This window comes from Schistocerca piceifrons, chromosome 8 (genome assembly GCF_021461385.2).
Source record: "Schistocerca piceifrons isolate TAMUIC-IGC-003096 chromosome 8, iqSchPice1.1, whole genome shotgun sequence".
Classification (NCBI taxonomy): Eukaryota; Metazoa; Arthropoda; class Insecta; order Orthoptera; family Acrididae; genus Schistocerca; species Schistocerca piceifrons.
In genome coordinates this window covers 141,021,205-141,042,650 of record NC_060145.1, presented here as the reverse complement: position 1 = coordinate 141,042,650, position 21,446 = coordinate 141,021,205, and the positions used below count along the sequence as shown (strand labels likewise).

The window sequence follows — 21,446 nt, the reverse complement described above, 5'->3', positions numbered from 1 at the left end:
TGGTCTCTCAGGTACGTGATGCATCTCAAATCTAGCGTCCCGATGCTTCCATAGTCAGCTGCTACGAAATAAAAGTATGCCCCAGGTGAGGCTCGAACTCACAACCCCGGCATTGCTCACGGCTACTGCCTTATAAGTACCGTGCGCTAACCAATTGCGCCACTGGGGCTACAGCAGAGTGCTTACAGTTAGCGGTATTCACTTTGATGCCAACCTGTTGTGGCTACAGACCCGTCATACGACCGTCACCTGCGGCCATACTACGACTTTAGCACCTGTCTACGAATGCTTCATACGATTCTTGTTTTATATGCTACACTTACAAGCATGTCAACCGCTTGTCATCAGCGAAAAAATGCAAAAAAACGGGCGCCTTGCATTCCGCTACCTGTCCAACAGCGACGGCAGATGTGTGGCAAGCTCTAAGCTGTGCAGGCGCTCCGTGGCCGAGCAGCAGGAGGAGAGATGCCTTCCTTGGTGGCAGCTCCCTGCAGAGTGCGGAAGACCAGAGTGGCCGCGCCGCCGTTGTCAGTGGATGACATGCAATTGCCGAGCCACGGAGAACACGTTGCTTTGCGATGTGCACCCGCCTTGTAGCAGAAAACGCGAACAGTGGCCCTGTGGCGCAACGGATAACGCGTCTGACTACGCATCAGAAGATTCCAGGTTCGAATCCTGGCAGGGTCGGCATTTTGTTAGTTGCGGGCGCGTAGCTAGGCAGTGCATTCGAATGTCTCCACCTTCGTGGAGTGCAATGTTAATCCTGAGCATCTCGCAGCTGCATCTCGAGACGATCGCGGTAAATATCGCTTCGTGCAAGCGTCAGCGTAGCGTCAGTCGAGCAAAGTCGAGACAAGTCAAGCTGGGAGATGCTACACAGTTAATTAAACGGTAGGCGACGCAGACAACGCTTTTCCAAGTGTCCCATGTCACGCACCGAAGAGCGCGCTTCTCTCGGCACAGCAGAGTGGCGCAGTGGAAGCGTGCTGGGCCCATAACCCAGAGGTCCGTGGATCGAAACCACGCTCTGCTAAAATTATTCTTTTTCTTGGGTGCTTCGAGCTCGATCATTAATCTTGGGGTGCGCTGATTCAGCGTCGACAGCAAACCCTGTGAGTTGTGAAACGACGACGTCGTGTGCAGAATACGAGAAACACTTCCTAAGACGCAGACTTTCTTACGATTTTTTAGCAATTACATTCCTTGATCACAACGGTAATGCTTTTTCGGGCCACACGTGCAACCTTCGCGATATAAAAATCGCACCTCCCCGGCGGGGAATCGAACCCCGGTCTCCCGCGTGACAGGCGGGGATACTAACCACTATACTACCGAGGAACACGCAGTCGTTGACTACAGTGCACGCACATTTATGGTCTCTCAGGTACGTGATGCATCTCAAATCTAGCGTCCCGATGCTTCCATAGTCAGCTGCTACGAAATAAAAGTATGCCCCAGGTGAGGCTCGAACTCACAACCCCGGCATTGCTCACGGCTACTGCCTTATAAGTACCGTGCGCTAACCAATTGCGCCACTGGGGCTACAGCAGAGTGCTTACAGTTAGCGGTATTCACTTTGATGCCAACCTGTTGTGGCTACAGACCCGTCATACGACCGTCACCTGCGGCCATACTACGACTTTAGCACCTGTCTACGAATGCTTCATACGATTTTTGTTTTATATGCTACACTTACAAGCATGTCAACCGCTTGTCATCAGCGAAAAAATGCAAAAAAACGGGCGCCTTGCATTCCGCTACCTGTCCAACAGCGACGGCAGATGTGTGGCAAGCTCTAAGCTGTGCAGGCGCTCCGTGGCCGAGCAGCAGGAGGAGAGATGCCTTCCTTGGTGGCAGCTCCCTGCAGAGTGCGGAAGACCAGAGTGGCCGCGCCGCCGTTGTCAGTGGATGACATGCAATTGCCGAGCCACGGAGAACACGTTGCTTTGCGATGTGCACCCGCCTCGTAGCAGAAAACGCGAACAGTGGCCCTGTGGCGCAACGGATAACGCGTCTGACTACGCATCAGAAGATTCCAGGTTCGAATCCTGGCAGGGTCGGCATTTTGTTAGTTGCGGGCGCGTAGCTAGGCAGTGCATTCGAATGTCTCCACCTTCGTGGAGTGCAATGTTAATCCTGAGCATCTCGCAGCTGCATCTCGAGACGATCGCGGTAAATATCGCTTCGTGCAAGCGTCAGCGTAGCGTCAGTCGAGCAAAGTCGAGACAAGTCAAGCTGGGAGATGCTACACAGTTAATTAAACGGTAGGCGACGCAGACAACGCTTTTCCAAGTGTCCCATGTCACGCACCGAAGAGCGCGCTTCTCTCGGCACAGCAGAGTGGCGCAGTGGAAGCGTGCTGGGCCCATAACCCAGAGGTCCGTGGATCGAAACCACGCTCTGCTAAAATTATTCTTTTTCTTGGGTGCTTCGAGCTCGATCATTAATCTTGGGGTGCGCTGATTCAGCGTCGACAGCAAACCCTGTGAGTTGTGAAACGACGACGTCGTGTGCAGAATACGAGAAACACTTCCTAAGACGCAGACTTTCTTACGATTTTTTAGCAATTACATTCCTTGATCACAACGGTAATGCTTTTTCGGGCCACACGTGCAACCTTCGCGATATAAAAATCGCACCTCCCCGGCGGGGAATCGAACCCCGGTCTCCCGCGTGACAGGCGGGGATACTAACCACTATACTACCGAGGAACACGCAGTCGTTGACTACAGTGCACGCACATTTATGGTCTCTCAGGTACGTGATGCATCTCAAATCTAGCGTCCCGATGCTTCCATAGTCAGCTGCTACGAAATAAAAGTATGCCCCAGGTGAGGCTCGAACTCACAACCCCGGCATTGCTCACGGCTACTGCCTTATAAGTACCGTGCGCTAACCAATTGCGCCACTGGGGCTACAGCAGAGTGCTTACAGTTAGCGGTATTCACTTTGATGCCAACCTGTTGTGGCTACAGACCCGTCATACGACCGTCACCTGCGGCCATACTACGACTTTAGCACCTGTCTACGAATGCTTCATACGATTCTTGTTTTATATGCTACACTTACAAGCATGTCAACCGCTTGTCATCAGCGAAAAAATGCAAAAAAACGGGCGCCTTGCATTCCGCTACCTGTCCAACAGCGACGGCAGATGTGTGGCAAGCTCTAAGCTGTGCAGGCGCTCCGTGGCCGAGCAGCAGGAGGAGAGATGCCTTCCTTGGTGGCAGCTCCCTGCAGAGTGCGGAAGACCAGAGTGGCCGCGCCGCCGTTGTCAGTGGATGACATGCAATTGCCGAGCCACGGAGAACACGTTGCTTTGCGATGTGCACCCGCCTCGTAGCAGAAAACGCGAACAGTGGCCCTGTGGCGCAACGGATAACGCGTCTGACTACGCATCAGAAGATTCCAGGTTCGAATCCTGGCAGGGTCGGCATTTTGTTAGTTGCGGGCGCGTAGCTAGGCAGTGCATTCGAATGTCTCCACCTTCGTGGAGTGCAATGTTAATCCTGAGCATCTCGCAGCTGCATCTCGAGACGATCGCGGTAAATATCGCTTCGTGCAAGCGTCAGCGTAGCGTCAGTCGAGCAAAGTCGAGACAAGTCAAGCTGGGAGATGCTACACAGTTAATTAAACGGTAGGCGACGCAGACAACGCTTTTCCAAGTGTCCCATGTCACGCACCGAAGAGCGCGCTTCTCTCGGCACAGCAGAGTGGCGCAGTGGAAGCGTGCTGGGCCCATAACCCAGAGGTCCGTGGATCGAAACCACGCTCTGCTAAAATTATTCTTTTTCTTGGGTGCTTCGAGCTCGATCATTAATCTTGGGGTGCGCTGATTCAGCGTCGACAGCAAACCCTGTGAGTTGTGAAACGACGACGTCGTGTGCAGAATACGAGAAACACTTCCTAAGACGCAGACTTTCTTACGATTTTTTAGCAATTACATTCCTTGATCACAACGGTAATGCTTTTTCGGGCCACACGTGCAACCTTCGCGATATAAAAATCGCACCTCCCCGGCGGGGAATCGAACCCCGGTCTCCCGCGTGACAGGCGGGGATACTAACCACTATACTACCGAGGAACACGCAGTCGTTGACTACAGTGCACGCACATTTATGGTCTCTCAGGTACGTGATGCATCTCAAATCTAGCGTCCCGATGCTTCCATAGTCAGCTGCTACGAAATAAAAGTATGCCCCAGGTGAGGCTCGAACTCACAACCCCGGCATTGCTCACGGCTACTGCCTTATAAGTACCGTGCGCTAACCAATTGCGCCACTGGGGCTACAGCAGAGTGCTTACAGTTAGCGGTATTCACTTTGATGCCAACCTGTTGTGGCTACAGACCCGTCATACGACCGTCACCTGCGGCCATACTACGACTTTAGCACCTGTCTACGAATGCTTCATACGATTCTTGTTTTATATGCTACACTTACAAGCATGTCAACCGCTTGTCATCAGCGAAAAAATGCAAAAAAACGGGCGCCTTGCATTCCGCTACCTGTCCAACAGCGACGGCAGATGTGTGGCAAGCTCTAAGCTGTGCAGGCGCTCCGTGGCCGAGCAGCAGGAGGAGAGATGCCTTCCTTGGTGGCAGCTCCCTGCAGAGTGCGGAAGACCAGAGTGGCCGCGCCGCCGTTGTCAGTGGATGACATGCAATTGCCGAGCCACGGAGAACACGTTGCTTTGCGATGTGCACCCGCCTCGTAGCAGAAAACGCGAACAGTGGCCCTGTGGCGCAACGGATAACGCGTCTGACTACGCATCAGAAGATTCCAGGTTCGAATCCTGGCAGGGTCGGCATTTTGTTAGTTGCGGGCGCGTAGCTAGGCAGTGCATTCGAATGTCTCCACCTTCGTGGAGTGCAATGTTAATCCTGAGCATCTCGCAGCTGCATCTCGAGACGATCGCGGTAAATATCGCTTCGTGCAAGCGTCAGCGTAGCGTCAGTCGAGCAAAGTCGAGACAAGTCAAGCTGGGAGATGCTACACAGTTAATTAAACGGTAGGCGACGCAGACAACGCTTTTCCAAGTGTCCCATGTCACGCACCGAAGAGCGCGCTTCTCTCGGCACAGCAGAGTGGCGCAGTGGAAGCGTGCTGGGCCCATAACCCAGAGGTCCGTGGATCGAAACCACGCTCTGCTAAAATTATTCTTTTTCTTGGGTGCTTCGAGCTCGATCATTAATCTTGGGGTGCGCTGATTCAGCGTCGACAGCAAACCCTGTGAGTTGTGAAACGACGACGTCGTGTGCAGAATACGAGAAACACTTCCTAAGACGCAGACTTTCTTACGATTTTTTAGCAATTACATTCCTTGATCACAACGGTAATGCTTTTTCGGGCCACACGTGCAACCTTCGCGATATAAAAATCGCACCTCCCCGGCGGGGAATCGAACCCCGGTCTCCCGCGTGACAGGCGGGGATACTAACCACTATACTACCGAGGAACACGCAGTCGTTGACTACAGTGCACGCACATTTATGGTCTCTCAGGTACGTGATGCATCTCAAATCTAGCGTCCCGATGCTTCCATAGTCAGCTGCTACGAAATAAAAGTATGCCCCAGGTGAGGCTCGAACTCACAACCCCGGCATTGCTCACGGCTACTGCCTTATAAGTACCGTGCGCTAACCAATTGCGCCACTGGGGCTACAGCAGAGTGCTTACAGTTAGCGGTATTCACTTTGATGCCAACCTGTTGTGGCTACAGACCCGTCATACGACCGTCACCTGCGGCCATACTACGACTTTAGCACCTGTCTACGAATGCTTCATACGATTCTTGTTTTATATGCTACACTTACAAGCATGTCAACCGCTTGTCATCAGCGAAAAAATGCAAAAAAACGGGCGCCTTGCATTCCGCTACCTGTCCAACAGCGACGGCAGATGTGTGGCAAGCTCTAAGCTGTGCAGGCGCTCCGTGGCCGAGCAGCAGGAGGAGAGATGCCTTCCTTGGTGGCAGCTCCCTGCAGAGTGCGGAAGACCAGAGTGGCCGCGCCGCCGTTGTCAGTGGATGACATGCAATTGCCGAGCCACGGAGAACACGTTGCTTTGCGATGTGCACCCGCCTCGTAGCAGAAAACGCGAACAGTGGCCCTGTGGCGCAACGGATAACGCGTCTGACTACGCATCAGAAGATTCCAGGTTCGAATCCTGGCAGGGTCGGCATTTTGTTAGTTGCGGGCGCGTAGCTAGGCAGTGCATTCGAATGTCTCCACCTTCGTGGAGTGCAATGTTAATCCTGAGCATCTCGCAGCTGCATCTCGAGACGATCGCGGTAAATATCGCTTCGTGCAAGCGTCAGCGTAGCGTCAGTCGAGCAAAGTCGAGACAAGTCAAGCTGGGAGATGCTACACAGTTAATTAAACGGTAGGCGACGCAGACAACGCTTTTCCAAGTGTCCCATGTCACGCACCGAAGAGCGCGCTTCTCTCGGCACAGCAGAGTGGCGCAGTGGAAGCGTGCTGGGCCCATAACCCAGAGGTCCGTGGATCGAAACCACGCTCTGCTAAAATTATTCTTTTTCTTGGGTGCTTCGAGCTCGATCATTAATCTTGGGGTGCGCTGATTCAGCGTCGACAGCAAACCCTGTGAGTTGTGAAACGACGACGTCGTGTGCAGAATACGAGAAACACTTCCTAAGACGCAGACTTTCTTACGATTTTTTAGCAATTACATTCCTTGATCACAACGGTAATGCTTTTTCGGGCCACACGTGCAACCTTCGCGATATAAAAATCGCACCTCCCCGGCGGGGAATCGAACCCCGGTCTCCCGCGTGACAGGCGGGGATACTAACCACTATACTACCGAGGAACACGCAGTCGTTGACTACAGTGCACGCACATTTATGGTCTCTCAGGTACGTGATGCATCTCAAATCTAGCGTCCCGATGCTTCCATAGTCAGCTGCTACGAAATAAAAGTATGCCCCAGGTGAGGCTCGAACTCACAACCCCGGCATTGCTCACGGCTACTGCCTTATAAGTACCGTGCGCTAACCAATTGCGCCACTGGGGCTACAGCAGAGTGCTTACAGTTAGCGGTATTCACTTTGATGCCAACCTGTTGTGGCTACAGACCCGTCATACGACCGTCACCTGCGGCCATACTACGACTTTAGCACCTGTCTACGAATGCTTCATACGATTCTTGTTTTATATGCTACACTTACAAGCATGTCAACCGCTTGTCATCAGCGAAAAAATGCAAAAAAACGGGCGCCTTGCATTCCGCTACCTGTCCAACAGCGACGGCAGATGTGTGGCAAGCTCTAAGCTGTGCAGGCGCTCCGTGGCCGAGCAGCAGGAGGAGAGATGCCTTCCTTGGTGGCAGCTCCCTGCAGAGTGCGGAAGACCAGAGTGGCCGCGCCGCCGTTGTCAGTGGATGACATGCAATTGCCGAGCCACGGAGAACACGTTGCTTTGCGATGTGCACCCGCCTCGTAGCAGAAAACGCGAACAGTGGCCCTGTGGCGCAACGGATAACGCGTCTGACTACGCATCAGAAGATTCCAGGTTCGAATCCTGGCAGGGTCGGCATTTTGTTAGTTGCGGGCGCGTAGCTAGGCAGTGCATTCGAATGTCTCCACCTTCGTGGAGTGCAATGTTAATCCTGAGCATCTCGCAGCTGCATCTCGAGACGATCGCGGTAAATATCGCTTCGTGCAAGCGTCAGCGTAGCGTCAGTCGAGCAAAGTCGAGACAAGTCAAGCTGGGAGATGCTACACAGTTAATTAAACGGTAGGCGACGCAGACAACGCTTTTCCAAGTGTCCCATGTCACGCACCGAAGAGCGCGCTTCTCTCGGCACAGCAGAGTGGCGCAGTGGAAGCGTGCTGGGCCCATAACCCAGAGGTCCGTGGATCGAAACCACGCTCTGCTAAAATTATTCTTTTTCTTGGGTGCTTCGAGCTCGATCATTAATCTTGGGGTGCGCTGATTCAGCGTCGACAGCAAACCCTGTGAGTTGTGAAACGACGACGTCGTGTGCAGAATACGAGAAACACTTCCTAAGACGCAGACTTTCTTACGATTTTTTAGCAATTACATTCCTTGATCACAACGGTAATGCTTTTTCGGGCCACACGTGCAACCTTCGCGATATAAAAATCGCACCTCCCCGGCGGGGAATCGAACCCCGGTCTCCCGCGTGACAGGCGGGGATACTAACCACTATACTACCGAGGAACACGCAGTCGTTGACTACAGTGCACGCACATTTATGGTCTCTCAGGTACGTGATGCATCTCAAATCTAGCGTCCCGATGCTTCCATAGTCAGCTGCTACGAAATAAAAGTATGCCCCAGGTGAGGCTCGAACTCACAACCCCGGCATTGCTCACGGCTACTGCCTTATAAGTACCGTGCGCTAACCAATTGCGCCACTGGGGCTACAGCAGAGTGCTTACAGTTAGCGGTATTCACTTTGATGCCAACCTGTTGTGGCTACAGACCCGTCATACGACCGTCACCTGCGGCCATACTACGACTTTAGCACCTGTCTACGAATGCTTCATACGATTCTTGTTTTATATGCTACACTTACAAGCATGTCAACCGCTTGTCATCAGCGAAAAAATGCAAAAAAACGGGCGCCTTGCATTCCGCTACCTGTCCAACAGCGACGGCAGATGTGTGGCAAGCTCTAAGCTGTGCAGGCGCTCCGTGGCCGAGCAGCAGGAGGAGAGATGCCTTCCTTGGTGGCAGCTCCCTGCAGAGTGCGGAAGACCAGAGTGGCCGCGCCGCCGTTGTCAGTGGATGACATGCAATTGCCGAGCCACGGAGAACACGTTGCTTTGCGATGTGCACCCGCCTCGTAGCAGAAAACGCGAACAGTGGCCCTGTGGCGCAACGGATAACGCGTCTGACTACGCATCAGAAGATTCCAGGTTCGAATCCTGGCAGGGTCGGCATTTTGTTAGTTGCGGGCGCGTAGCTAGGCAGTGCATTCGAATGTCTCCACCTTCGTGGAGTGCAATGTTAATCCTGAGCATCTCGCAGCTGCATCTCGAGACGATCGCGGTAAATATCGCTTCGTGCAAGCGTCAGCGTAGCGTCAGTCGAGCAAAGTCGAGACAAGTCAAGCTGGGAGATGCTACACAGTTAATTAAACGGTAGGCGACGCAGACAACGCTTTTCCAAGTGTCCCATGTCACGCACCGAAGAGCGCGCTTCTCTCGGCACAGCAGAGTGGCGCAGTGGAAGCGTGCTGGGCCCATAACCCAGAGGTCCGTGGATCGAAACCACGCTCTGCTAAAATTATTCTTTTTCTTGGGTGCTTCGAGCTCGATCATTAATCTTGGGGTGCGCTGATTCAGCGTCGACAGCAAACCCTGTGAGTTGTGAAACGACGACGTCGTGTGCAGAATACGAGAAACACTTCCTAAGACGCAGACTTTCTTACGATTTTTTAGCAATTACATTCCTTGATCACAACGGTAATGCTTTTTCGGGCCACACGTGCAACCTTCGCGATATAAAAATCGCACCTCCCCGGCGGGGAATCGAACCCCGGTCTCCCGCGTGACAGGCGGGGATACTAACCACTATACTACCGAGGAACACGCAGTCGTTGACTACAGTGCACGCACATTTATGGTCTCTCAGGTACGTGATGCATCTCAAATCTAGCGTCCCGATGCTTCCATAGTCAGCTGCTACGAAATAAAAGTATGCCCCAGGTGAGGCTCGAACTCACAACCCCGGCATTGCTCACGGCTACTGCCTTATAAGTACCGTGCGCTAACCAATTGCGCCACTGGGGCTACAGCAGAGTGCTTACAGTTAGCGGTATTCACTTTGATGCCAACCTGTTGTGGCTACAGACCCGTCATACGACCGTCACCTGCGGCCATACTACGACTTTAGCACCTGTCTACGAATGCTTCATACGATTCTTGTTTTATATGCTACACTTACAAGCATGTCAACCGCTTGTCATCAGCGAAAAAATGCAAAAAAACGGGCGCCTTGCATTCCGCTACCTGTCCAACAGCGACGGCAGATGTGTGGCAAGCTCTAAGCTGTGCAGGCGCTCCGTGGCCGAGCAGCAGGAGGAGAGATGCCTTCCTTGGTGGCAGCTCCCTGCAGAGTGCGGAAGACCAGAGTGGCCGCGCCGCCGTTGTCAGTGGATGACATGCAATTGCCGAGCCACGGAGAACACGTTGCTTTGCGATGTGCACCCGCCTCGTAGCAGAAAACGCGAACAGTGGCCCTGTGGCGCAACGGATAACGCGTCTGACTACGCATCAGAAGATTCCAGGTTCGAATCCTGGCAGGGTCGGCATTTTGTTAGTTGCGGGCGCGTAGCTAGGCAGTGCATTCGAATGTCTCCACCTTCGTGGAGTGCAATGTTAATCCTGAGCATCTCGCAGCTGCATCTCGAGACGATCGCGGTAAATATCGCTTCGTGCAAGCGTCAGCGTAGCGTCAGTCGAGCAAAGTCGAGACAAGTCAAGCTGGGAGATGCTACACAGTTAATTAAACGGTAGGCGACGCAGACAACGCTTTTCCAAGTGTCCCATGTCACGCACCGAAGAGCGCGCTTCTCTCGGCACAGCAGAGTGGCGCAGTGGAAGCGTGCTGGGCCCATAACCCAGAGGTCCGTGGATCGAAACCACGCTCTGCTAAAATTATTCTTTTTCTTGGGTGCTTCGAGCTCGATCATTAATCTTGGGGTGCGCTGATTCAGCGTCGACAGCAAACCCTGTGAGTTGTGAAACGACGACGTCGTGTGCAGAATACGAGAAACACTTCCTAAGACGCAGACTTTCTTACGATTTTTTAGCAATTACATTCCTTGATCACAACGGTAATGCTTTTTCGGGCCACACGTGCAACCTTCGCGATATAAAAATCGCACCTCCCCGGCGGGGAATCGAACCCCGGTCTCCCGCGTGACAGGCGGGGATACTAACCACTATACTACCGAGGAACACGCAGTCGTTGACTACAGTGCACGCACATTTATGGTCTCTCAGGTACGTGATGCATCTCAAATCTAGCGTCCCGATGCTTCCATAGTCAGCTGCTACGAAATAAAAGTATGCCCCAGGTGAGGCTCGAACTCACAACCCCGGCATTGCTCACGGCTACTGCCTTATAAGTACCGTGCGCTAACCAATTGCGCCACTGGGGCTACAGCAGAGTGCTTACAGTTAGCGGTATTCACTTTGATGCCAACCTGTTGTGGCTACAGACCCGTCATACGACCGTCACCTGCGGCCATACTACGACTTTAGCACCTGTCTACGAATGCTTCATACGATTCTTGTTTTATATGCTACACTTACAAGCATGTCAACCGCTTGTCATCAGCGAAAAAATGCAAAAAAACGGGCGCCTTGCATTCCGCTACCTGTCCAACAGCGACGGCAGATGTGTGGCAAGCTCTAAGCTGTGCAGGCGCTCCGTGGCCGAGCAGCAGGAGGAGAGATGCCTTCCTTGGTGGCAGCTCCCTGCAGAGTGCGGAAGACCAGAGTGGCCGCGCCGCCGTTGTCAGTGGATGACATGCAATTGCCGAGCCACGGAGAACACGTTGCTTTGCGATGTGCACCCGCCTCGTAGCAGAAAACGCGAACAGTGGCCCTGTGGCGCAACGGATAACGCGTCTGACTACGCATCAGAAGATTCCAGGTTCGAATCCTGGCAGGGTCGGCATTTTGTTAGTTGCGGGCGCGTAGCTAGGCAGTGCATTCGAATGTCTCCACCTTCGTGGAGTGCAATGTTAATCCTGAGCATCTCGCAGCTGCATCTCGAGACGATCGCGGTAAATATCGCTTCGTGCAAGCGTCAGCGTAGCGTCAGTCGAGCAAAGTCGAGACAAGTCAAGCTGGGAGATGCTACACAGTTAATTAAACGGTAGGCGACGCAGACAACGCTTTTCCAAGTGTCCCATGTCACGCACCGAAGAGCGCGCTTCTCTCGGCACAGCAGAGTGGCGCAGTGGAAGCGTGCTGGGCCCATAACCCAGAGGTCCGTGGATCGAAACCACGCTCTGCTAAAATTATTCTTTTTCTTGGGTGCTTCGAGCTCGATCATTAATCTTGGGGTGCGCTGATTCAGCGTCGACAGCAAACCCTGTGAGTTGTGAAACGACGACGTCGTGTGCAGAATACGAGAAACACTTCCTAAGACGCAGACTTTCTTACGATTTTTTAGCAATTACATTCCTTGATCACAACGGTAATGCTTTTTCGGGCCACACGTGCAACCTTCGCGATATAAAAATCGCACCTCCCCGGCGGGGAATCGAACCCCGGTCTCCCGCGTGACAGGCGGGGATACTAACCACTATACTACCGAGGAACACGCAGTCGTTGACTACAGTGCACGCACATTTATGGTCTCTCAGGTACGTGATGCATCTCAAATCTAGCGTCCCGATGCTTCCATAGTCAGCTGCTACGAAATAAAAGTATGCCCCAGGTGAGGCTCGAACTCACAACCCCGGCATTGCTCACGGCTACTGCCTTATAAGTACCGTGCGCTAACCAATTGCGCCACTGGGGCTACAGCAGAGTGCTTACAGTTAGCGGTATTCACTTTGATGCCAACCTGTTGTGGCTACAGACCCGTCATACGACCGTCACCTGCGGCCATACTACGACTTTAGCACCTGTCTACGAATGCTTCATACGATTCTTGTTTTATATGCTACACTTACAAGCATGTCAACCGCTTGTCATCAGCGAAAAAATGCAAAAAAACGGGCGCCTTGCATTCCGCTACCTGTCCAACAGCGACGGCAGATGTGTGGCAAGCTCTAAGCTGTGCAGGCGCTCCGTGGCCGAGCAGCAGGAGGAGAGATGCCTTCCTTGGTGGCAGCTCCCTGCAGAGTGCGGAAGACCAGAGTGGCCGCGCCGCCGTTGTCAGTGGATGACATGCAATTGCCGAGCCACGGAGAACACGTTGCTTTGCGATGTGCACCCGCCTCGTAGCAGAAAACGCGAACAGTGGCCCTGTGGCGCAACGGATAACGCGTCTGACTACGCATCAGAAGATTCCAGGTTCGAATCCTGGCAGGGTCGGCATTTTGTTAGTTGCGGGCGCGTAGCTAGGCAGTGCATTCGAATGTCTCCACCTTCGTGGAGTGCAATGTTAATCCTGAGCATCTCGCAGCTGCATCTCGAGACGATCGCGGTAAATATCGCTTCGTGCAAGCGTCAGCGTAGCGTCAGTCGAGCAAAGTCGAGACAAGTCAAGCTGGGAGATGCTACACAGTTAATTAAACGGTAGGCGACGCAGACAACGCTTTTCCAAGTGTCCCATGTCACGCACCGAAGAGCGCGCTTCTCTCGGCACAGCAGAGTGGCGCAGTGGAAGCGTGCTGGGCCCATAACCCAGAGGTCCGTGGATCGAAACCACGCTCTGCTAAAATTATTCTTTTTCTTGGGTGCTTCGAGCTCGATCATTAATCTTGGGGTGCGCTGATTCAGCGTCGACAGCAAACCCTGTGAGTTGTGAAACGACGACGTCGTGTGCAGAATACGAGAAACACTTCCTAAGACGCAGACTTTCTTACGATTTTTTAGCAATTACATTCCTTGATCACAACGGTAATGCTTTTTCGGGCCACACGTGCAACCTTCGCGATATAAAAATCGCACCTCCCCGGCGGGGAATCGAACCCCGGTCTCCCGCGTGACAGGCGGGGATACTAACCACTATACTACCGAGGAACACGCAGTCGTTGACTACAGTGCACGCACATTTATTGTCTCTCAGGTACGTGATGCATCTCAAATCTAGCGTCCCGATGCTTCCATAGTCAGCTGCTACGAAATAAAAGTATGCCCCAGGTGAGGCTCGAACTCACAACCCCGGCATTGCTCACGGCTACTGCCTTATAAGTACCGTGCGCTAACCAATTGCGCCACTTTTTTTTTTTTTTTTTTTTTTTTTTTTTTTTTTTTTTTTTTTTTTTTTTTTTTTTAGGGCCTCCCTTCTCCCCTTACAGCCCTCCTTGCGCTCTCCATGAATGCCGTCCTTGGCGAGCTTCATCAGCTATAGTCAAAAGAAATCAAAGTCTCCAGATTCACTGGCGTCGTACAACAGTACACAAAAAGAATACTGGTTCCTCCGGATTACAAGGAGTTCATTGCCTCGTCTTCTTTGTAATATAAGTGCAACGAAAAATAGAAATCTCTCTCAAAACAAGGGGAAAAAAAAAATGTCTCTTTCCGCAAAAAACAAATAATGAGGAATAAGAAAGAAAAGAAAACCTCAGGTTCTTCAAGCGCCATAGGTGAAACGATATCGAAAATAGTATTCAGTGTTCGCTTGTACTTGGGAACTTCACCGTGGAAATGTTAACAGTAATGGCGGATTGACTTTAGAATCACCCAATTCCCTGTTTCTCAAACAGTATTTTTAACATGTTTCCAAAATCCCTTTTAATGTGCGGGAACTGGGTACTTCGCCAATATGCCGTTTCCATATAAGCAGTAAAGGCAGTAATATTGTCTTCTCCGTGGTTAGTGATGACGTAAGTGACAAAATGACCCAGCATCCACATAACAGTATTGTTTTTCGTTGTGGGGTAATACCGTGTATCAGGCCACAGGAGGATATCAGTTGTATAAAGACTTTCAGTGCTACGTGTGAGCAGCGCCAATCGTTTCCGCACCCAATGCCAGTTGAACTGATGCCCGCAGCAAGTAAACCTGTGCCTCAGAGTGTCAACGAATCCACATTTGAGGCAGTTGTCAGTAGCACTTAAGCCAATGCGGTTGAGTTTTTCGTTGGTTGGAACAAGATTGTGGACAACTTTATACCAGGCGGAAATCACATCGGAAGAATGAATTTTTAGAGTAATATTGGTCCACACTGCCGTCCAGACGATTCTTGGGTAGTGCATTTCAATTGTAGTTGGAGCTTCGTACTTCTGCCACTGAGCAAGTAAGAACACTGTCGTGAGACAAGGACTTGTGAAAACACTGTCACCTAAGTAACTAATTTCGAGGTAATAAACACCGACATGTTGCAATTGAAAGTTGAGTTTACCGATGTCAATTGGCGGTTTCATACATTTAGGGCGAACAATGCGAAACAGCTTCGATGTGATAGTATGGGGCATCGTGGTAATTATCGCAGTTGTTCGTTTTATATAGAGTGCTGTCGCCTTTCGACGGATATCATTGAGTTGCAGGCCCCCAGCTTGCACTGACTTAGACAGTGTGGTATAGGTTAACTTAAAAATATGACCGAGCCACACAAACCTGCTGGACAAACGCATGATCTTATGGGCTTGCATTTTGGGAAGAGGGAACACCTGAGCGACATAATAAGCTTTACAGAGTATGTAGGTATTCAAAATCCTGATCTTCTGGAGGATATTTGTCGATCGCCATGTGTTTTCCACTATAGCTCCCTGTATTCGATTGGCAGTAAGTTTCCAGTTTTTAGCTGCCATACGTAAGGGACACCTATCGATGATGATACCCAGAGCAACATGTTGTTCGACGATCTGCGCCCACGGTATAGCAAGAGATTCGAAGCCCCGTAAGCGTAGAACCTTACATTTACCCTCACTGAGTTTCGCCCCAGAAGCAGTGCTGTAAGTATCAATCTCAGCCCGCAATTGGGCCACTTCAGACTCATGACGTAGGATAACAGCAACATCATCGGCGTAAGCCCTCACAGTAAGATTGCTCCCTAAGACAGAAAGGCCACTTAATGTGAGACACAATCTCTTCAGAAATGGCTCGAGCGACAAAACAAAGAGCGACATCGACAACGGACTGCCTTGCGGTACACCGCGTCGTATGCTAACAGCTTGTGTCAGCTGACCGTTAACTGTGATCCTAGCAGTAATGCCGGTTATCATATTCCGAATGACTGCCACAGCTCGTTCTTCGAGTCCAATTCGTTGCAGGATGCGTTCTAAATAGTGATGACTAACGCGGTCAAAAGCTTTGCAAAAGTCAAGAAAAAGGAAAGCACATTTGATGTTGGTTACGGCCGCTACTGAAATAACGTCTCTGTACTCTGCAACCGGAGTCATAATGGATCTCCCTGGAAGGCAAGACTGATGTGAATGAATAACTTTTCCAAGGATGGGGGTCATTCTGCTATTAATCGCTCGGGCAATCGTTTTATAATCAAAGTTCAATAATGTGATTGGACGGAGATTATCAACTCGCTTGTGACCAGTTCTCTTCGGGACTAAAACAATTCTACCCACTTTCAAGTCGGCAGGAAGAGGACCACCACTCATGACTTCATTAACAATTTCAGTAAAAGTACCACCAAGGACATTCCAGAATTTGGTATAAAATTCCTTGGGCAAACCATCAGGACCAGGCGATTTAAAGGAAGGCGACTTGGAGATCAAGGCTAAAACTTCCTCGGGAGTGAAATCCGATAAAAAGTCGACATTGTCAGCAGGACTAATCGCCCGATCAAAAACATTGACCACTGCACTGACAGCAGGTTCATTGACAATCTCACTGGAATACAGTCGTTGGAAATGTTGGTGAATTTCACTAATAATGGCCGCTTGAGTAGAGAGTAATTCCCCATTATCTCTTTCCAAAACATCAATGAAAGCCCGGCGGCGGCGTGATAAATGCTTGAATAAATGGTACATAGATGTCATTTCGTCGGCTAAAACAGATTTAGGTTTGGATTTAACTTTCAGACCTTCCAATTGTTGACGCTTCAAGCTGACAAGTTTAGCCTTGACACGTTGAATTGATGGAAAGTTAGTGTTGGTCGCAGTGGATGAATCATACAATTGTCGCAACACAGTGTAGTAAAACTCAAAGGTCTTCTTGCAGGCGCGTGCTTTCTGAGCACTGTAATAAATGAGACTTTTTCGAAGCTTTGGTTTGGCAACAGTGGTCCACCACATCGCTTTAGTCGGATAAAAAGTGATGGAACGCAAACAAGTTTCCCACACATGTCTGATAACGTCAAATAATTCAGCGTCCGCCAGATGCGATATGTTTAACATCCACGGGGAACGAAATAATTTGGTAGGCTGTCGATTTAAGTGAACTGTTGCCGCAACAGCGCAATGGTCGGTAAAACTAGCCGGGATTACGTCAACCGCTAGGAGTCGGTCACTGATACAGTCCGATAGATAAAGTCTATCCAGACGGCTGCATGAAGCAACGGTGAAAAAAGTGAATTTAACTAAAGTAGGATACTTCAGTTCCCAAGCATCTTTCAGCTTAATATTCTTAACGAGCTCGTGCAGTTCTTTACAGTAGTTAAAATTAGGGGACTGATCGTTTTTACGTAGAACACAGTTAAAGTCACCTCCTATGATCAGGTTTTGAGGACTTCCCCGCAACAGATACGTAACATCCTCCTTATAAAAACGTGACCGTTCGAATTTGTTGCTGTTGCCTGACGGGGCATATAAGTTAACAAGGGTGACATCAAAAATTTTACAGCCCACTCCTCGACCGGAATCTAAAAACTCGATCTCCCCAACTGGAATACCTTCCCGTATTAAAAGTGCGGTACCTGTACTTTCCTCAGGAGCAACGTTTGATATGGTTTTAAAACCAGAGATGAAGAGATTCAAAACAGTAACTTCCTGTAACAACACAATATCAGCGTCAGATTCGTATAGAAACTGCTGTAGGGCCGCAATTTTGAGATCAGATCGAATCTTATTTATGTTCAGGGAGACGAATTTGTACGCTTGTGCCATTAGTACAGTGAGGTACGGAAAGGGTCACTAAACAACACTGGTCGCATTACAAGGGCATAGAAACTTCGGAATGGTCTGCATTGTCGGGAGGATCACGAACAGTCACTTGGGTATCGTTGGGTTTGTTTTTCTTCCGTACTGCGTTGACGTTCGGTTGAACTTTGGTCCTACTACGTGCTCTGCTAGGGAACACATCGGCAGACGGAGGCGTGGGAGGGTCCTGAGTGACTTCGCAGTCCATAACGTGATGTGACGCCTCAGCCATCTGATCTGCAGAAAGAACTGACTCAGAAGGTGGACAAGTTTGTTTGTTGTCACTAGCACGAACTTCGTGTTTGTTTGTAGACGGACTTTGACTTCCTTCAGTTTGTACACAAATACTGCCTTCCTCGTCATGCTTATCGGGAGCACGCGCTTGTTGTGATTCGTCCTGTGGTGACGTCGCGACTTCAGGCGGCGGGCTCGGCTGTTGTGATGCCAAAGCTGCCTGTACGTCACTCGGAATGACGTCAATAGCCGCAACGGCGACAGCTGCGTGCGACGGTTCAGAAAAACGTGAGTTAGTAACCGTAACCGGCATCTCTTTCGGGACGTCATGTTCTAATTCCTGGAGATCTTCGTCCGGACTATCATCATCACACGTTCGTCGCCGTTTGTGGCTCAGCAGCTGCACGTCAGATTTGGAAGCAGGCGGATCGGTAACCGGTTTTGAAGGAAAGGGTGGAAAGTCGGCAACAGGCAAACCAGGCTCCGGGGGCAATATTTCACTATCACTAGGGCGTTCGATGTCCGTGATTGGGGCCTCCCTAACAAGATCGGCCAATGTCAATTTTCTACGCTGTTCCAAAGTACTTTTGAGAACAAAGACACGTTTAGGGCAGTTCGTACGCAAGTGGCCAGTTTCGTTACAAATAAAGCATGTGCCTGGTTGCCCACTGTACGTGACATGCACTTTATACCCACAAACAATAAGATGGGAGGGGATATCTTGCTTGACGTGCATTTCGACTGACCGGACGCCACTAAAACACTGTAACCGATGTTGGCTAGACCAACGTTCGTTACGGATTTGCTTGACCTCCCCATACTTCGTCAAAATCTCACGTAAATAACAGTTTTCAACTTCCGGCGGCAGGTTGTACACACGGACATTTTTATATTCTACATCAGCATTGGATATGAGAACAGTACTCACCGAGGCGTCACGATGACGGAACTCAGCTCTGCTACCATGTTTTAACAGAATTCTCTCCAGTAACACAGGGTTTAACAACTTGACGAAGAAACAGTAGAGATCTGTGTCGTAATAGGCAGTATGAACCTGGTCAGACGTAATACCAATGACATCCACTATGAAATCGTGAACTTCCATGGAACTCGGTTGAACATGACGTGTAGACTTGTCAAATTCGAAACACAGAGTACATTTCCTTGGGAACAACCTGGACGACATATCCACTTATTAAACGGTCGAGACCGCTAACACACAACGACACAAAACACTAAAAGCGAAGTGAAGTGACGGAAACACAAGACAGCAAATCTAGCAAACAACGTAAACAACGAAAGTAGTCACAGCTTGCACACGCTATTGCGGAGCGAAGGCACAACACGTGCGACCTGCACGGCGTCGCAAGCGGAACTGCCACTGGGGCTACAGCAGAGTGCTTACAGTTAGCGGTATTCACTTTGATGCCAACCTGTTGTGGCTACAGACCCGTCATACGACCGTCACCTGCGGCCATACTACGACTTTAGCACCTGTCTACGAATGCTTCATACGATTCTTGTTTTATATGCTACACTTACAAGCATGTCAACCGCTTGTCATCAGCGAAAAAATGCAAAAAAACGGGCGCCTTGCATTCCGCTACCTGTCCAACAGCGACGGCAGATGTGTGGCAAGCTCTAAGCTGTGCAGGCGCTCCGTGGCCGAGCAGCAGGAGGAGAGATGCCTTCCTTGGTGGCAGCTCCCTGCAGAGTGCGGAAGACCAGAGTGGCCGCGCCGCCGTTGTCAGTGGATGACATGCAATTGCCGAGCCACGGAGAACACGTTGCTTTGCGATGTGCACCCGCCTCGTAGCAGAAAACGCGAACAGTGGCCCTGTGGCGCAACGGATAACGCGTCTGACTACGCATCAGAAGATTCCAGGTTCGAATCCTGGCAGGGTCGGCATTTTGTTAGTTGCGGGCGCGTAGCTAGGCAGTGCATTCGAATGTCTCCACCTTCGTGGAGTGCAATGTTAATCCTGAGCATCTCGCAGCTGCATCTCGAGACGATCGCGGTAAATATCGCTTCGTGCAAGCGTCAGCGTAGCGTCAGTCGAGCAAAGTCGAGACAAGTCAAGCTGGGAGATGCTACACAGTTAATTAAACGGTAGGCGACGCAGACAACGCTTTTCCAAGTGTCCCATGTCACGCACCGAAGAGCGCGCTTCTCTCGGCACAGCAGAGTGGCGCAGTGGAAGCGTGCTGGGCCCATAACCCAGAGGTCCGTGGATCGAAACCACGCTCTGCTAAAATTATTCTTTTTCTTGGGTGCTTCGAGCTCGATCATTAATCTTGGGGTGCGCTGATTCAGCGTCGACAGCAAACCCTGTGAGTTGTGAAACGACGACGTCGTGTGCAGAATACGAGAAACACTTCCTAAGACGCAGACTTTCTTACGATTTTTTAGCAATTACATTCCTTGATCACAACGGTAATGCTTTTTCGGGCCACACGTGCAACCTTCGCGATATAAAAATCGCACCTCCCCGGCGGGGAATCGAACCCCGGTCTCCCGCGTGACAGGCGGGGATACTAACCACTATACTACCGAGGAACACGCAGTCGTTGACTACAGTGCACGCACATTTATGGTCTCTCAGGTACGTGATGCATCTCAAATCTAGCGTCCCGATGCTTCCATAGTCAGCTGCTACGAAATAAAAGTATGCCCCAGGTGAGGCTCGAACTCACAACCCCGGCATTGCTCACGGCTACTGCCTTATAAGTACCGTGCGCTAACCAATTGCGCCACTGGGGCTACAGCAGAGTGCTTACAGTTAGCGGTATTCACTTTGATGCCAACCTGTTGTGGCTACAGACCCGTCATACGACCGTCACCTGCGGCCATACTACGACTTTAGCACCTGTCTACGAATGCTTCATACGATTCTTGTTTTATATGCTACACTTACAAGCATGTCAACCGCTTGTCATCAGCGAAAAAATGCAAAAAAACGGGCGCCTTGCATTCCGCTACCTGTCCAACAGCGACGGCAGATGTGTGGCAAGCTCTAAGCTGTGCAGGCGCTCCGTGGCCGAGCAGCAGGAGGAGAGATGCCTTCCTTGGTGGCAGCTCCCTGCAGAGTGCGGAAGACCAGAGTGGCCGCGCCGCCGTTGTCAGTGGATGACATGCAATTGCCGAGCCACGGAGAACACGTTGCTTTGCGATGTGCACCCGCCTCGTAGCAGAAAACGCGAACAGTGGCCCTGTGGCGCAACGGATAACGCGTCTGACTACGCATCAGAAGATTCCAGGTTCGAATCCTGGCAGGGTCGGCATTTTGTTAGTTGCGGGCGCGTAGCTAGGCAGTGCATTCGAATGTCTCCACCTTCGTGGAGTGCAATGTTAATCCTGAGCATCTCGCAGCTGCATCTCGAGACGATCGCGGTAAATATCGCTTCGTGCAAGCGTCAGCGTAGCGTCAGTCGAGCAAAGTCGAGACAAGTCAAGCTGGGAGATGCTACACAGTTAATTAAACGGTAGGCGACGCAGACAAC

At 50.9% G+C, this 21,446-nt stretch overlaps 34 non-coding genes across 34 annotated transcripts; 12 read left to right on the top strand and 22 right to left on the bottom strand.

Moving 5' to 3' along the window:
- Window positions 1-77: 77 nt before the first annotated feature.
- Window positions 78-169, bottom strand: Trnai-uau. The gene is given in 2 exon segments: window positions 78-113; window positions 132-169. It is a non-coding gene; the product is annotated as a tRNA-Ile (tRNA).
- A 445-nt stretch (window positions 170-614) lies between these two features.
- On the top strand, window positions 615-687 carry Trnar-acg. The gene has a single exon. It is a non-coding gene; the product is annotated as a tRNA-Arg (tRNA).
- A 579-nt stretch (window positions 688-1,266) lies between these two features.
- Trnad-guc lies at window positions 1,267-1,338 on the bottom strand. Its single transcript has one exon. It is a non-coding gene; the product is annotated as a tRNA-Asp (tRNA).
- A 112-nt stretch (window positions 1,339-1,450) lies between these two features.
- Trnai-uau lies at window positions 1,451-1,542 on the bottom strand. Its single transcript is given in 2 exon segments — window positions 1,451-1,486; window positions 1,505-1,542. It is a non-coding gene; the product is annotated as a tRNA-Ile (tRNA).
- A 445-nt stretch (window positions 1,543-1,987) lies between these two features.
- Trnar-acg lies at window positions 1,988-2,060 on the top strand. The gene has a single exon. It is a non-coding gene; the product is annotated as a tRNA-Arg (tRNA).
- A 579-nt stretch (window positions 2,061-2,639) lies between these two features.
- On the bottom strand, window positions 2,640-2,711 carry Trnad-guc. Its single transcript has one exon. It is a non-coding gene; the product is annotated as a tRNA-Asp (tRNA).
- A 112-nt stretch (window positions 2,712-2,823) lies between these two features.
- On the bottom strand, window positions 2,824-2,915 carry Trnai-uau. The gene is given in 2 exon segments: window positions 2,824-2,859; window positions 2,878-2,915. It is a non-coding gene; the product is annotated as a tRNA-Ile (tRNA).
- A 445-nt stretch (window positions 2,916-3,360) lies between these two features.
- Window positions 3,361-3,433, top strand: Trnar-acg. The gene has a single exon. It is a non-coding gene; the product is annotated as a tRNA-Arg (tRNA).
- Window positions 3,434-4,012: 579 nt separating this feature from the next.
- Window positions 4,013-4,084, bottom strand: Trnad-guc. Its single transcript has one exon. It is a non-coding gene; the product is annotated as a tRNA-Asp (tRNA).
- Window positions 4,085-4,196: 112 nt separating this feature from the next.
- On the bottom strand, window positions 4,197-4,288 carry Trnai-uau. The gene is given in 2 exon segments: window positions 4,197-4,232; window positions 4,251-4,288. It is a non-coding gene; the product is annotated as a tRNA-Ile (tRNA).
- A 445-nt stretch (window positions 4,289-4,733) lies between these two features.
- On the top strand, window positions 4,734-4,806 carry Trnar-acg. Its single transcript has one exon. It is a non-coding gene; the product is annotated as a tRNA-Arg (tRNA).
- A 579-nt stretch (window positions 4,807-5,385) lies between these two features.
- Trnad-guc lies at window positions 5,386-5,457 on the bottom strand. The gene has a single exon. It is a non-coding gene; the product is annotated as a tRNA-Asp (tRNA).
- A 112-nt stretch (window positions 5,458-5,569) lies between these two features.
- On the bottom strand, window positions 5,570-5,661 carry Trnai-uau. Its single transcript is given in 2 exon segments — window positions 5,570-5,605; window positions 5,624-5,661. It is a non-coding gene; the product is annotated as a tRNA-Ile (tRNA).
- A 445-nt stretch (window positions 5,662-6,106) lies between these two features.
- Window positions 6,107-6,179, top strand: Trnar-acg. The gene has a single exon. It is a non-coding gene; the product is annotated as a tRNA-Arg (tRNA).
- Window positions 6,180-6,758: 579 nt separating this feature from the next.
- On the bottom strand, window positions 6,759-6,830 carry Trnad-guc. Its single transcript has one exon. It is a non-coding gene; the product is annotated as a tRNA-Asp (tRNA).
- Window positions 6,831-6,942: 112 nt separating this feature from the next.
- Window positions 6,943-7,034, bottom strand: Trnai-uau. Its single transcript is given in 2 exon segments — window positions 6,943-6,978; window positions 6,997-7,034. It is a non-coding gene; the product is annotated as a tRNA-Ile (tRNA).
- Window positions 7,035-7,479: 445 nt separating this feature from the next.
- Trnar-acg lies at window positions 7,480-7,552 on the top strand. Its single transcript has one exon. It is a non-coding gene; the product is annotated as a tRNA-Arg (tRNA).
- Window positions 7,553-8,131: 579 nt separating this feature from the next.
- On the bottom strand, window positions 8,132-8,203 carry Trnad-guc. Its single transcript has one exon. It is a non-coding gene; the product is annotated as a tRNA-Asp (tRNA).
- Window positions 8,204-8,315: 112 nt separating this feature from the next.
- Window positions 8,316-8,407, bottom strand: Trnai-uau. Its single transcript is given in 2 exon segments — window positions 8,316-8,351; window positions 8,370-8,407. It is a non-coding gene; the product is annotated as a tRNA-Ile (tRNA).
- A 445-nt stretch (window positions 8,408-8,852) lies between these two features.
- Window positions 8,853-8,925, top strand: Trnar-acg. The gene has a single exon. It is a non-coding gene; the product is annotated as a tRNA-Arg (tRNA).
- Window positions 8,926-9,504: 579 nt separating this feature from the next.
- Trnad-guc lies at window positions 9,505-9,576 on the bottom strand. The gene has a single exon. It is a non-coding gene; the product is annotated as a tRNA-Asp (tRNA).
- A 112-nt stretch (window positions 9,577-9,688) lies between these two features.
- Trnai-uau lies at window positions 9,689-9,780 on the bottom strand. The gene is given in 2 exon segments: window positions 9,689-9,724; window positions 9,743-9,780. It is a non-coding gene; the product is annotated as a tRNA-Ile (tRNA).
- A 445-nt stretch (window positions 9,781-10,225) lies between these two features.
- Trnar-acg lies at window positions 10,226-10,298 on the top strand. Its single transcript has one exon. It is a non-coding gene; the product is annotated as a tRNA-Arg (tRNA).
- Window positions 10,299-10,877: 579 nt separating this feature from the next.
- Window positions 10,878-10,949, bottom strand: Trnad-guc. The gene has a single exon. It is a non-coding gene; the product is annotated as a tRNA-Asp (tRNA).
- A 112-nt stretch (window positions 10,950-11,061) lies between these two features.
- Window positions 11,062-11,153, bottom strand: Trnai-uau. Its single transcript is given in 2 exon segments — window positions 11,062-11,097; window positions 11,116-11,153. It is a non-coding gene; the product is annotated as a tRNA-Ile (tRNA).
- Window positions 11,154-11,598: 445 nt separating this feature from the next.
- Window positions 11,599-11,671, top strand: Trnar-acg. Its single transcript has one exon. It is a non-coding gene; the product is annotated as a tRNA-Arg (tRNA).
- Window positions 11,672-12,250: 579 nt separating this feature from the next.
- Window positions 12,251-12,322, bottom strand: Trnad-guc. Its single transcript has one exon. It is a non-coding gene; the product is annotated as a tRNA-Asp (tRNA).
- Window positions 12,323-12,434: 112 nt separating this feature from the next.
- Trnai-uau lies at window positions 12,435-12,526 on the bottom strand. The gene is given in 2 exon segments: window positions 12,435-12,470; window positions 12,489-12,526. It is a non-coding gene; the product is annotated as a tRNA-Ile (tRNA).
- Window positions 12,527-12,971: 445 nt separating this feature from the next.
- Trnar-acg lies at window positions 12,972-13,044 on the top strand. Its single transcript has one exon. It is a non-coding gene; the product is annotated as a tRNA-Arg (tRNA).
- A 579-nt stretch (window positions 13,045-13,623) lies between these two features.
- On the bottom strand, window positions 13,624-13,695 carry Trnad-guc. The gene has a single exon. It is a non-coding gene; the product is annotated as a tRNA-Asp (tRNA).
- A 6,083-nt stretch (window positions 13,696-19,778) lies between these two features.
- On the top strand, window positions 19,779-19,851 carry Trnar-acg. The gene has a single exon. It is a non-coding gene; the product is annotated as a tRNA-Arg (tRNA).
- A 579-nt stretch (window positions 19,852-20,430) lies between these two features.
- Window positions 20,431-20,502, bottom strand: Trnad-guc. Its single transcript has one exon. It is a non-coding gene; the product is annotated as a tRNA-Asp (tRNA).
- Window positions 20,503-20,614: 112 nt separating this feature from the next.
- Trnai-uau lies at window positions 20,615-20,706 on the bottom strand. Its single transcript is given in 2 exon segments — window positions 20,615-20,650; window positions 20,669-20,706. It is a non-coding gene; the product is annotated as a tRNA-Ile (tRNA).
- Window positions 20,707-21,151: 445 nt separating this feature from the next.
- Window positions 21,152-21,224, top strand: Trnar-acg. The gene has a single exon. It is a non-coding gene; the product is annotated as a tRNA-Arg (tRNA).
- The last annotated feature ends 222 nt before the right edge of the window (window positions 21,225-21,446 follow it).